This window comes from Hemitrygon akajei, unplaced genomic scaffold, assembly GCF_048418815.1.
Source record: "Hemitrygon akajei unplaced genomic scaffold, sHemAka1.3 Scf000253, whole genome shotgun sequence".
In the NCBI taxonomy this organism is placed as follows: Eukaryota; Metazoa; Chordata; class Chondrichthyes; order Myliobatiformes; family Dasyatidae; genus Hemitrygon; species Hemitrygon akajei.
This window is the reverse complement of record NW_027332133.1, coordinates 44,123-57,052: the sequence shown is the minus strand read 5'-3', so window position 1 is coordinate 57,052 and position 12,930 is coordinate 44,123. Positions and strand designations below refer to the sequence as shown.

The 12,930-nt window shown below is 60.1% G+C and overlaps 1 pseudogene; it reads right to left on the bottom strand.

Moving 5' to 3' along the window:
* Positions 1-7,313: 7,313 nt before the first annotated feature.
* The window catches only part of LOC140724492 (uncharacterized), a 28,226-nt pseudogene continuing 22,609 nt past the window's right edge, over positions 7,314-12,930 (bottom strand).

Sequence of the window (12,930 nt, the reverse complement as noted above, 5' to 3'; positions counted from 1 at the left end):
CTGAGAGGGGAGTGGAATGGAGGAGTGATGCTGAGAGGGGACTAGAGTGGAGGAGGGATGCTGAGAGGGGACTGGAGTGGAGGAGAGATGTTGAGGGGACTAGGCTGAAGAAGGGATGCTGAGAGGGGAGTGGAGTGGAGGAGGGATGCTGAGAGGGGACTGGAGTGGAGGAGAGATGTTGAGGGGACTAGACTGAAGGAGGGATGCTGAGAGGGGACTGGAGTGGAGGAGTGATGCTGAGAGCGGACTGGACTGAAGGAGGGATGCTGAGAGGGGAGTGGAGGGGAGCAGGGATGCTGAGAGTGGAGTGGAGTGGAGGAGGGATGTTGAGAAGGGACTGGACTGGAGGAGGGATGCTGAGAGGGGAGTGTAGTGGAGGAGGGATTGCTAAGAAGGGATTGGTGTGGAGGAGGGATGCTGAGAGGGGACTGGAGTGGAGGAGAGATGTTGAGGGGACTAGACTGAAGAAGGGATGCTGAGAGGGGAGTGGTGTGGAGGAGGGATGTTGAGACGGGACTGGAGTGGAGGAGGGATGCTGAGAGGGGAGTGGAGGGGAGGAGGGATGCTCAGAGTGGAGTGGAGTGGAGGAGGGATGTTGAGACGAGTCTGGACTGAAGGAGGGATGCTGAGAGGGGACGAGTGGAGGAGAGATGTTGAGAGGGGAGTGGAGGAGGGACTATGAGAGGGTACTGGAGTGGAGGAGGGATGTTGTGATGGGACTGGACTGGAGGAGGGATGCTGAGAGGGGAGTGGAGTGGAGGAGGGATGCTGAGAGTGGACTGGAGTGGAGGAGGGATGCTGAGAGGGGAGTGGAGGGGAGGAGGGATGCTGAGAGTGGAGTGGAGTGGAGGAGGGATGTTGAGACGAGTCTGGACTGAAGGAGGGATGCTGAGAGGGGAGTGGAGTGGAGGAGGGATGCTGAGTGGACTGGAGTGGAGGAGGGATGCTGAGAGGGGAGTGGAGTGGAGGAGGGATGCTGAGAGGGGAGGGGACTGGAGGAGAGATGTTGAGACGGGACTGGACTGGAGGAGGTATGCTGAGAGTGGAGTGGAGGAGGGATGCTGAGAGGGGACTGGACTGGAGGAGGAATGCTGAGAGGGGATGGGAGTGGAGGAGGGATGCTGAGAGGGGATGGGACTGGAGGAGGGATGCTGTGAGGGGTGTGGAGGGGAGGAGGGATGCTGAGAGGGGACTGAAGTGGAGGAGGGATGCTGAGGGGATGAGTGGAGGAGAGATTTTGAGACGGGACTGGACTGGAGGAGGGATGCTGAGAGGGGACTGGAGTGGAGGAGAGATGTTGAGGGGACTAGACTGAAGAAGGGATGCTGAGAGGGGAGTGGTGTGGAGGAGGGATGTTGAGACGGGACTGGAGTGGAGGAGGGATGCTGAGAGGGGAGTGGAGGGGAGGAGGGATGCTCAGAGTGGAGTGGAGTGGAGGAGGGATGTTGATACGAGTCTGGACTGAAGGAGGGATGCTGAGAGGGGACGAGTGGAGGAGAGATGTTGAGAGGGGAGTGGAGGAGGGACTATGAGAGTTTACTGGAGTGGAGGAGGGATGTTGTGATGGGACTGGACTGGAGGAGGGATGCTGAGAGGGGAGTGGAGTGGAGGAGGGATGCTGAGAGTGGACTGGAGTGGAGGAGGGATGCTGAGAGGGGAGTGGAGGGGAGGAGGGATGCTGAGAGTGGAGTGGAGTGGTGGAGGGATGTTGAGACGAGTCTGGACTGAAGGAGGGATGCTGAGAGGGGAGTGGAGTGGAGGAGGGATGCTGAGTGGACTGGAGTGGAGGAGGGATGCTGAGAGGGGAGTGGAGTGGAGGAGGGATGCTGAGAGGAGAGGGGACTGGAGGAGAGATGTTGAGACGGGACTGGACTGGAGGAGGTATGCTGAGAGTGGAGTGGAGGAGGGATGCTGAGAGGGGACTGGACTGGAGGAGGAATGCTGAGAGGGGATGGGAGTGGAGGAGGGATGCTGAGAGGGGATTGGACTGGAGGAGGGATGCTGTGAGTGGTGTGGAGGGGAGGAGGGATGCTGAGAGGGGACTGAAGTGGAGGAGGGATGCTGAGGGGACGAGTGGAGGAGAGATTTTGAGACGTGACTGGACTGGAGGAGGGATGCTGAGAGGGGAGATGAGTGGAGGAGGGATGTTGAGACGGGACTGGACTGGAGGAGGGATGCTGAGAGGGGAGTGGAGTGGAGGAGGGATGCTGAGAGTGGACAGGAGTGGAGGGGAGGAGGGATGCTGAGTGTGGAGTGGAGTGGAGGGGGGATGTTGAGACGGGTCTGGACAAGGAGGGATGCTGAGAGGGGACTGGAGTGGAGGTGGACTATGAGAGGGTACTGGAGTGGAGGAGGGATGTTGTGACGGGACTGGACTGGAGGAGGGATGCTGAGAGGGGACGAGTGGAGGAGAGATGTTGAGAGGGGAGTGGAGGAGGGACTTTGAGAGGGTACTGGAGTGGAGGAGGGATGTTGTGACGGGACTGGACTGGAGGAGGGATGCTGAGAGGGGAGTGGAGTGGAGGAGTGATGCTGAGAGGGGATTGGAGTGGAGGACGGACGCTGAGAGGGGAGTGGAGTGGAGGAGAGATGTTGAGGGGACTAGACTGAAGAAGGGATGCTGAGAGGGGAGTGGTGTGGAGGAGGGATGTTGAGACGGGACTGGAGTGGAGGAGGGATGCTGAGAGGGGAGTGGAGGGGAGGAGGGATGCTCAGAGTGGAGTGGAGTGGAGGAGGGATGTTGATACGAGTCTGGACTGAAGGAGGGATGCTGAGAGGGGACGAGTGGAGGAGAGATGTTGAGAGGGGAGTGGAGGAGGGACTATGAGAGTTTACTGGACTGGAGGAGGGATGTTGTGATGGGACTGGACTGGAGGAGGGATGCTGAGAGGGGAGTGGAGTGGAGGAGGGATGCTGAGAGTGGACTGGAGTGGAGGAGGGATGCTGAGAGGGGAGTGGAGGGTAGGAGGGATGCTGAGAGTGGAGTGGAGTGGTGGAGGGATGTTGAGACGAGTCTGGACTGAAGGAGGGATGCTGAGAGGGGAGTGGAGTGGAGGAGGGATGCTGAGTGGACTGGAGTGGAGGAGGGATGCTGAGAGGGGAGTGGAGTGGAGGAGGGATGCTGAGAGGGGAGGGGACTGGAGGAGAGATGTTGAGACGGGACTGGACTGGAGGAGGTATGCTGAGAGTGGAGTGGAGGAGGGATGCTGAGAGGGGACTGGACTGGAGGAGGAATGCTGAGAGGGGATGGGAGTGGAGGAGGGATGCTGAGAGGGGATTGGACTGGAGGAGGGATGCTGTGAGTGGTGTGGAGGGGAGGAGGGATGCTGAGAGGGGACTGAAGTGGAGGAGGGATGCTGAGGGGACGAGTGGAGGAGAGATTTTGAGACGTGACTGGACTGGAGGAGGGATGCTGAGAGGGGAGATGAGTGGAGGAGGGATGTTGAGACGGGACTGGACTGGAGGAGGGATGCTGAGAGGGGAGTGGAGTGGAGGAGGGATGCTGAGAGTGGACAGGAGTGGAGGGGAGGAGGGATGCTGAGTGTGGAGTGGAGTGGAGGGGGGATGTTGAGACGGGTCTGGACAAGGAGGGATGCTGAGAGGGGACTGGAGTGGAGGTGGACTATGAGAGGGTACTGGAGTGGAGGAGGGATGTTGTGACGGGACTGGACTGGAGGAGGGATGCTGAGAGGGGACGAGTGGAGGAGAGATGTTGAGAGGGGAGTGGAGGAGGGACTTTGAGAGGGTACTGGAGTGGAGGAGGGATGTTGTGACGGGACTGGACTGGAGGAGGGATGCTGAGAGGGGAGTGGAGTGTAGGAGGGATGCTGAGAGGGGAGTGGAGTGGAGGAGTGATGCTGAGAGGGGATTGGAGTGGAGGACGGACGCTGAGAGGGGAGCGGAGTGGAGGAGGGATGCTGAGAGGGGACTGGACTGAAGGAGGAATGCTGAGAGGGGATGGGACTGGAGGAGAGATGTTGAGACGGGACTGGACTGGAGGAGGTATGCTGAGAGTGGAGTGGAGGAGGGATGCTGAGAGGGGACTGGACTGGAGGAGGAATGCTGAGAGGGGATGGGAGTGGAGGAGGGATGCTGAGAGGGGATGGGACTGGAGGAGGGATGCTGTGAGGGGTGTGGAGGGGAGGAGGGATGCTGAGAGGGGACTGAAGTGGAGGAGGGATGCTGAGGGGATGAGTGGAGGAGAGATTTTGAGACGGGACTGGACTGGAGGAGGGATGCTGAGAGGGGACTGGAGTGGAGGAGAGATGTTGAGGGGACTAGACTGAAGAAGGGATGCTGAGAGGGGAGTGGTGTGGAGGAGGGATGTTGAGACGGGACTGGAGTGGAGGAGGGATGCTGAGAGGGGAGTGGAGGGGAGGAGGGATGCTCAGAGTGGAGTGGAGTGGAGGAGGGATGTTGATACGAGTCTGGACTGAAGGAGGGATGCTGAGAGGGGACGAGTGGAGGAGAGATGTTGAGAGGGGAGTGGAGGAGGGACTATGAGAGTTTACTGGAGTGGAGGAGGGATGTTGTGATGGGACTGGACTGGAGGAGGGATGCTGAGAGGGGAGTGGAGTGGAGGAGGGATGCTGAGAGTGGACTGGAGTGGAGGAGGGATGCTGAGAGGGGAGTGGAGGGGAGGAGGGATGCTGAGAGTGGAGTGGAGTGGTGGAGGGATGTTGAGACGAGTCTGGACTGAAGGAGGGATGCTGAGAGGGGAGTGGAGTGGAGGAGGGATGCTGAGTGGACTGGAGTGGAGGAGGGATGCTGAGAGGGGAGTGGAGTGGAGGAGGGATGCTGAGAGGGGAGGGGACTGGAGGAGAGATGTTGAGACGGGACTGGACTGGAGGAGGTATGCTGAGAGTGGAGTGGAGGAGGGATGCTGAGAGGGGACTGGACTGGAGGAGGAATGCTGAGAGGGGATGGGAGTGGAGGAGGGATGCTGAGAGGGGATTGGACTGGAGGAGGGATGCTGTGAGTGGTGTGGAGGGGAGGAGGGATGCTGAGAGGGGACTGAAGTGGAGGAGGGATGCTGAGGGGACGAGTGGAGGAGAGATTTTGAGACGTGACTGGACTGGAGGAGGGATGCTGAGAGGGGAGATGAGTGGAGGAGGGATGTTGAGACGGGACTGGACTGGAGGAGGGATGCTGAGAGGGGAGTGGAGTGGAGGAGGGATGCTGAGAGTGGACAGGAGTGGAGGGGAGGAGGGATGCTGAGTGTGGAGTGGAGTGGAGGGGGGATGTTGAGACGGGTCTGGACAAGGAGGGATGCTGAGAGGGGACTGGAGTGGAGGTGGACTATGAGAGGGTACTGGAGTGGAGGAGGGATGTTGTGACGGGACTGGACTGGAGTAGGGATGCTGAGAGGGGACGAGTGGAGGAGAGATGTTGAGAGGGGAGTGGAGGAGGGACTTTGAGAGGGTACTGGAGTGGAGGAGGGATGTTGTGACGGGACTGGACTGGAGGAGGGATGCTGAGAGGGGAGTGGAGTGTAGGAGGGATGCTGAGAGGGGAGTGGAGTGGAGGAGTGATGCTGAGAGGGGATTGGAGTGGAGGACGGACGCTGAGAGGGGAGTGGAGTGGAGGAGGGATGCTGAGAGGGGACTGGACTGAATGAGGGATGCTGAGAGGGGAGTGGAGTGGAGGAGGAATGCTGAGAGGGGATGGGACTGGAGGAGAGATGTTGAGACGGGACTGGTCTGGAGGAGGTATGCTGAGAGTGGAGTGGAGGAGGGATTCTGAGAGGGGATGGGAGTGGAGGAGGGATGCTGAGAGGGGAGTGGAGGAGAGATGTTGAAACGGGACTGGACTGGAGGAGGGATGCTGAGAGGGGAGTGGAGGGGAGGAGGGATGTTGAGAGGGGAGTGGAGGAGGGATGCTGAGCGGGGAGTGGAGGGGAGGAGGGATGCTGAGAGGGGAGTGGAGTGGAGGAGGGATGTTGAGACGGGACTGGACTGGAGGAGGGATGCTGAGAGGTGAGTGGAGTGGAGTAGGGATGCTGAGAGGGGACTGGAGTGGAGGAGGGATGCTGAGAGGGGACTGTACTGGAGGAGGGATGCTGTGAGGGGTGTGGAGGGGAGGACGGATGTTGAGAGGGGACTGGAGTGGAGTGGGGATGCTGAGAGGGGACGAGTGGAGGAGAGATGTTGAGACGGGACTGGACTGGAGGAGGGATTCTGAGAGGGGAGTGGAGTGGAGGAGGGTTGCTGAGAGGGGAGTGGAGTGGAGTAGAGATGTTGAGACGGGACTGGACTGGAGGAGGGATTCTGAGAGTGGAGTGGAGTGGAGGAGGGATGCTGAGAGGGGAGTGGAGTGGAGGAGGGATGTTGAGACGGGACTGGACTAGAGGAGTGATGCTGAGAGGGGAGTGGAGTGGAGGAGGGATGTTGAGGCGGGACTGGACTGGAGGAGGGATGCTGAGAGGGGAGTGGAGTGGAGGAGGGATGCTGAGAGGGGACTGGAGTGGAGGAGGGATGCTTAGAGGGGAGTGGATGAGGGATGCTGAGAGGGGAGTGGAGTGGAGGAGGGATGTTGAGACGGGACTGGACTGGAGGAGGGATGCTGAGAGGTGAGTGGAGTGGAGGAGGGATGCTGAGAGGGGACTGGAGTGGAGGAGGGATGCTGAGCGGGGAGTGGAGGGGAGGAGGGATGCTGAGAGGGGAGTGGAGTGGAGGAGGGATGTTGAGACGGGACTGGACTGGAGGAGGGATGCTGAGAGGTGAGTGGAGTGGAGTAGGGATGCTGAGAGGGGACTGGAGTGGAGGAGGGATGCTGAGAGGGGACTGGAGTGGAGGATGGATGCTGAGAGGGGAGTGGAGGGGATGAGGGATGCTGAGAGTGGAGTGGATTGGAGCAGAGATGTTGAGACGGGACTGGACTGAAGGAGGGATGCTGAGTGGGGACTGGAGTGGTGGGGGATGCTGAGAGGGGAGTGGAGTGGAGGAGAGATGTTGAGACGGGACTGGACTGGAGGAGGGATGCTGAGAGTGGATTGGAGTGGAGGAGAGATGTTGAGACGGGACTGGACTGAAGGAGGGATGCTGAGAGTGGAGAGGAGTGGAGGAGGGATTCTGAGAGGGGAGTGGTGTGGAGCAGGGATGCTGAGAGGGGAGTGGAGTGGAGGAGAGATGTTGAGACTGGACTGGACTGGAGGAGGGATGCTGAGAGGGGACGAGTGGAGGAGAGATGTTGAGAGGGGAGTGGAGGAGGGACTATGAGACTGTACTGGAGTGGAGGAGGGATGTTGAGACGGGACTGGACTGGAGGATGGATGCTGAGAGGGGAGTGGAGGGGAGGGGATGCTGATAGGGGACTGGAGTGGAGGAGGGATGTTGAGACGGGACTGGAGTGCAGGAGCGATGCTGAGAGGGGAGTGGAGGAGAGATGTTGAGACGGGACTGGACAGGAGGAGGGATGCTGAGAGGGGAGTGGAGGGGAGGAGGGATGCTGAGAGGGGACTGGAGTGGAGGAGGGATGCTGAGTGGGGACTGGAGTGGAGGAGGGATGTTGAGACGGGACTGGAGTGCAGGAGGGATGCTGAGAGGGGAGTGGAATGGAGGAGGGATGCTGAGAGGGGAGTGGAGGGGAGGGGATGCTGATAGGGGACTGGAGTGGAGGAGGGATGTTGAGACGGGACTGGAGTGCAGGAGGGATGCTGAGAGGGGTGTGGAGGGGAGGGGATGCTGATAGGGGACTGGAGTGGAGGAGGGATGTTGAGACGGGACTGGAGTGCAGGAGCGATGCTGAGAGGGGAGTGGAGGAGAGATGTTGAGACGGGACTGGACAGGAGGAGGGATGCTGAGAGGGGAGTGGAGGGGAGGAGGGATGCTGAGAGGGGACTGGAGTGGAGGAGGGATGCTGAGTGGGGACTGGAGTGGAGGAGGGATGTTGAGACGGGACTGGAGTGCAGGAGGGATGCTGAGAGGGGAGTGGAATGGAGGAGGGATGCTGAGAGGGGACTAGAGTGGAGGAGGGATGCTGAGAGGGGACTGGAGTGGAGGAGAGATGTTGAGCCGACTAGACTGAAGAAGGGATGCTGAGAGCGGACTGGACTGAAGGAGGGATGCTGAGAGGGGAGTGGAGGGGAGCAGGGATGCTGAGAGTGGAGTGGAGTGGAGGAGGGATGTTGAGAAGGGACTGGACTGGAGGAGGGATGCTGAGAGGGGAGTGTAGTGGAGGAGGGATTGCTAAGAAGGGATTGGTGTGGAGGAGGGATGCTGAGAGGGGACTGGAGTGGAGGAGAGATGTTGAGGGGACTAGACTGAAGAAGGGATGCTGAGGGGAGTGGTGTGGAGGAGGGATGTTGAGACGGGACTGGAGTGGAGGAGGGATGCTGAGAGGGGAGTGGAGGGGAGGAGGGATGCTCAGAGTGGAGTGGAGTGGAGGAGGGATGTTGAGACGAGTCTGGACTGAAGGAGGGATGCTGAGAGGGGACGAGTGGAGGAGAGATGTTGAGAGGGGAGTGGAGGAGGGACTATGAGAGGGTACTGGAGTGGAGGAGGGATGTTGTGATGGGACTGGACTGGAGGAGGGATGCTGAGAGGGGAGTGGAGTGGAGGAGGGATGCTGAGAGTGGACTGGAGTGGAGGAGGGATGCTGAGAGGGGAGTGGAGGGGAGGAGGGATGCTGAGAGTGGAGTGGAGTGGAGGAGGGATGTTGAGACGAGTCTGGACTGAAGGAGGGATGCTGAGAGGGGAGTGGAGTGGAGGAGGGATGCTGAGTGGACTGGAGTGGAGGAGGGATGCTGAGAGGGGACTGGAGTGGAGGAGAGATGTTGAGGTGACGAGTGAGGAGAGATTTTGAGACGGGACTGGACTGGCGGAGGGATGCTGAGAGGGGACTGGAGTGGAGGAGAGATGTTGAGGGGACTAGACTGAAGAAGGGATGCTGAGAGGGGAGTGGTGTGGAGGAGGGATGTTGAGACGGGACTGGAGTGGAGGAGGGATGCTGAGAGGGGAGTGGAGGGGAGGAGGGATGCTGAGAGGGGACTGAAGTGGAGGAGGGATGCTGAGGTGACGAGTGGAGGAGAGATTTTGAGACGGGACTGGACTGGCGGAGGGATGCTGAGAGGGGACTGGAGTGGAGGAGAGATGTTGAGGGGACTAGACTGAAGAAGGGATGCTGAGAGGGGAGTGGTGTGGAGGAGGGATGTTGAGACGGGACTGGAGTGGAGGAGGGATGCTGAGAGGGGAGTGGAGGGGAGGAGGGATGCTGAGAGGGGACTGAAGTGGAGGAGGGATGCTGAGGTGACGAGTGGAGGAGAGATTTTGAGACGGGACTGGACTGGCGGAGGGATGCTGAGAGGGGACTGGAGTGGAGGAGAGATGTTGAGGGGACTAGACTGAAGAAGGGATGCTGAGAGGGGAGTGGTGTGGAGGAGGGATGTTGAGACGGGACTGGAGTGGAGGAGGGATGCTGAGAGGGGAGTGGAGGGGAGGAGGGATGCTCAGAGTGGAGTGGAGTGGAGGAGGGATGTTGAGACGAGTCTGGACTGAAGGAGGGATGCTGAGAGGGGACGAGTGGAGGAGAGATGTTGAGAGGGGAGTGGAGGAGGGACTATGAGAGGGTACTGGAGTGGAGGGGGGATGTTGTGATGGGACTGGACTGGAGGAGGGATGCTGAGAGGGGAGTGGAGTGGAGGAGGGATGCTGAGAGTGGACTGGAGTGGAGGAGGGATGCTGAGAGGGGAGTGGAGGGGAGGAGGGATGCTGAGAGTGGAGTGGAGTGGTGGAGGGATGTTGAGACGAGTCTGGACTGAAGGAGGGATGCTGAGAGGGGAGTGGAGTGGAGGAGGGATGCTGAGTGGACTGGAGTGGAGGAGGGATGCTGAGAGGGGAGTGGAGTGGAGGAGGGATGCTGAGAGGGGAGGGGACTGGAGGAGAGATGTTGAGACGGGACTGGACTGGAGGAGGTATGCTGAGAGTGGAGTGGAGGAGGGATGCTGAGAGGGGACTGGACTGGAGGAGGAATGCTGAGAGGGGATGGGAGTGGAGGAGGGATGCTGAGAGGGGATGGGACTGGAGGAGGGATGCTGTGAGGGGTGTGGAGTGGAGGAGGGATGCTGAGAGGGGACGGAAGTGGAGGAGGGATGCTGAGGGGACGAGTGGAGGAGAGATTTTGAGACGTGACTGGACTGGAGGAGGGATGCTGAGAGGGGAGATGAGTGGAGGAGGGATGTTGAGACGGGACTGGACTGGAGGAGGGATGCTGAGAGGGGAGTGGAGTGGAGGAGGGTTGCTGAGAGGGGAGTGGAGTGGAGGAGAGATGTTGAGACGGGACTGGACTGGAGGAGGTATGCTGAGAGGGGAGTGGAGTGGAGGAGGGATGCTGAGAGGGGAGTGGAGTGGAGCAGGGATGCTGAGAGGGGAGTGGAGTGGAGGAGGGATGCTGAGAGGGGAGTAGTGTGGAGGAGGGATGTTGTGACGGGACTGGACTGGAGGAGGGATGCTGAGAGGGGAGTGGAGTGGAGGAGTGATGCTGAGAGGGGATTGGAGTGGAGGACGGACGCTGAGAGGGGAGTGGAGTGGAGGAGAGATGTTGAGGGGACTAGACTGAAGAAGGGATGCTGAGAGGGGAGTGGTGTGGAGGAGGGATGTTGAGACGGGACTGGAGTGGAGGAGGGATGCTGAGAGGGGAGTGGAGGGGAGGAGGGATGCTCAGAGTGGAGTGGAGTGGAGGAGGGATGTTGATACGAGTCTGGACTGAAGGAGGGATGCTGAGAGGGGACGAGTGGAGGAGAGATGTTGAGAGGGGAGTGGAGGAGGGACTATGAGAGTTTACTGGACTGGAGGAGGGATGTTGTGATGGGACTGGACTGGAGGAGGGATGCTGAGAGGGGAGTGGAGTGGAGGAGGGATGCTGAGAGTGGACTGGAGTGGAGGAGGGATGCTGAGAGGGGAGTGGAGGGTAGGAGGGATGCTGAGAGTGGAGTGGAGTGGTGGAGGGATGTTGAGACGAGTCTGGACTGAAGGAGGGATGCTGAGAGGGGAGTGGAGTGGAGGAGGGATGCTGAGTGGACTGGAGTGGAGGAGGGATGCTGAGAGGGGAGTGGAGTGGAGGAGGGATGCTGAGAGGGGAGGGGACTGGAGGAGAGATGTTGAGACGGGACTGGACTGGAGGAGGTATGCTGAGAGTGGAGTGGAGGAGGGATGCTGAGAGGGGACTGGACTGGAGGAGGAATGCTGAGAGGGGATGGGAGTGGAGGAGGGATGCTGAGAGGGGATTGGACTGGAGGAGGGATGCTGTGAGTGGTGTGGAGGGGAGGAGGGATGCTGAGAGGGGACTGAAGTGGAGGAGGGATGCTGAGGGGACGAGTGGAGGAGAGATTTTGAGACGTGACTGGACTGGAGGAGGGATGCTGAGAGGGGAGATGAGTGGAGGAGGGATGTTGAGACGGGACTGGACTGGAGGAGGGATGCTGAGAGGGGAGTGGAGTGGAGGAGGGATGCTGAGAGTGGACAGGAGTGGAGGGGAGGAGGGATGCTGAGTGTGGAGTGGAGTGGAGGGGGGATGTTGAGACGGGTCTGGACAAGGAGGGATGCTGAGAGGGGACTGGAGTGGAGGTGGACTATGAGAGGGTACTGGAGTGGAGGAGGGATGTTGTGACGGGACTGGACTGGAGGAGGGATGCTGAGAGGGGACGAGTGGAGGAGAGATGTTGAGAGGGGAGTGGAGGAGGGACTTTGAGAGGGTACTGGAGTGGAGGAGGGATGTTGTGACGGGACTGGACTGGAGGAGGGATGCTGAGAGGGGAGTGGAGTGTAGGAGGGATGCTGAGAGGGGAGTGGAGTGGAGGAGTGATGCTGAGAGGGGATTGGAGTGGAGGACGGACGCTGAGAGGGGAGCGGAGTGGAGGAGGGATGCTGAGAGGGGACTGGACTGAAGGAGGAATGCTGAGAGGGGATGGGACTGGAGGAGAGATGTTGAGACGGGACTGGACTGGAGGAGGTATGCTGAGAGTGGAGTGGAGGAGGGATGCTGAGAGGGGACTGGACTGGAGGAGGAATGCTGAGAGGGGATGGGAGTGGAGGAGGGATGCTGAGAGGGGATGGGACTGGAGGAGGGATGCTGTGAGGGGTGTGGAGGGGAGGAGGGATGCTGAGAGGGGACTGAAGTGGAGGAGGATGCTGAGGGGATGAGTGGAGGAGAGATTTTGAGACGGGACTGGACTGGAGGAGGGATGCTGAGAGGGGACTGGAGTGGAGGAGAGATGTTGAGGGGACTAGACTGAAGAAGGGATGCTGAGAGGGGAGTGGTGTGGAGGAGGGATGTTGAGACGGGACTGGAGTGGAGGAGGGATGCTGAGAGGGGAGTGGAGGGGAGGAGGGATGCTCAGAGTGGAGTGGAGTGGAGGAGGGATGTTGATACGAGTCTGGACTGAAGGAGGGATGCTGAGAGGGGACGAGTGGAGGAGAGATGTTGAGAGGGGAGTGGAGGAGGGACTATGAGAGTTTACTGGAGTGGAGGAGGGATGTTGTGATGGGACTGGACTGGAGGAGGGATGCTGAGAGGGGAGTGGAGTGGAGGAGGGATGCTGAGAGTGGACTGGAGTGGAGGAGGGATGCTGAGAGGGGAGTGGAGGGGAGGAGGGATGCTGAGAGTGGAGTGGAGTGGTGGAGGGATGTTGAGACGAGTCTGGACTGAAGGAGGGATGCTGAGAGGGGAGTGGAGTGGAGGAGGGATACTGAGTGGACTGGAGTGGAGGAGGGATGCTGAGAGGGGAGTGGAGTGGAGGAGGGATGCTGAGAGGGGAGGGGACTGGAGGAGAGATGTTGAGACGGGACTGGACTGGAGGAGGTATGCTGAGAGTGGAGTGGAGGAGGGATGCTGAGAGGGGACTGGACTGGAGGAGGAATGCTGAGAGGGGATGGGAGTGGAGGAGGGATGCTGAGAGGGGATTGGACTGGAGGAGGGATGCTGTGAGTGGTGTGT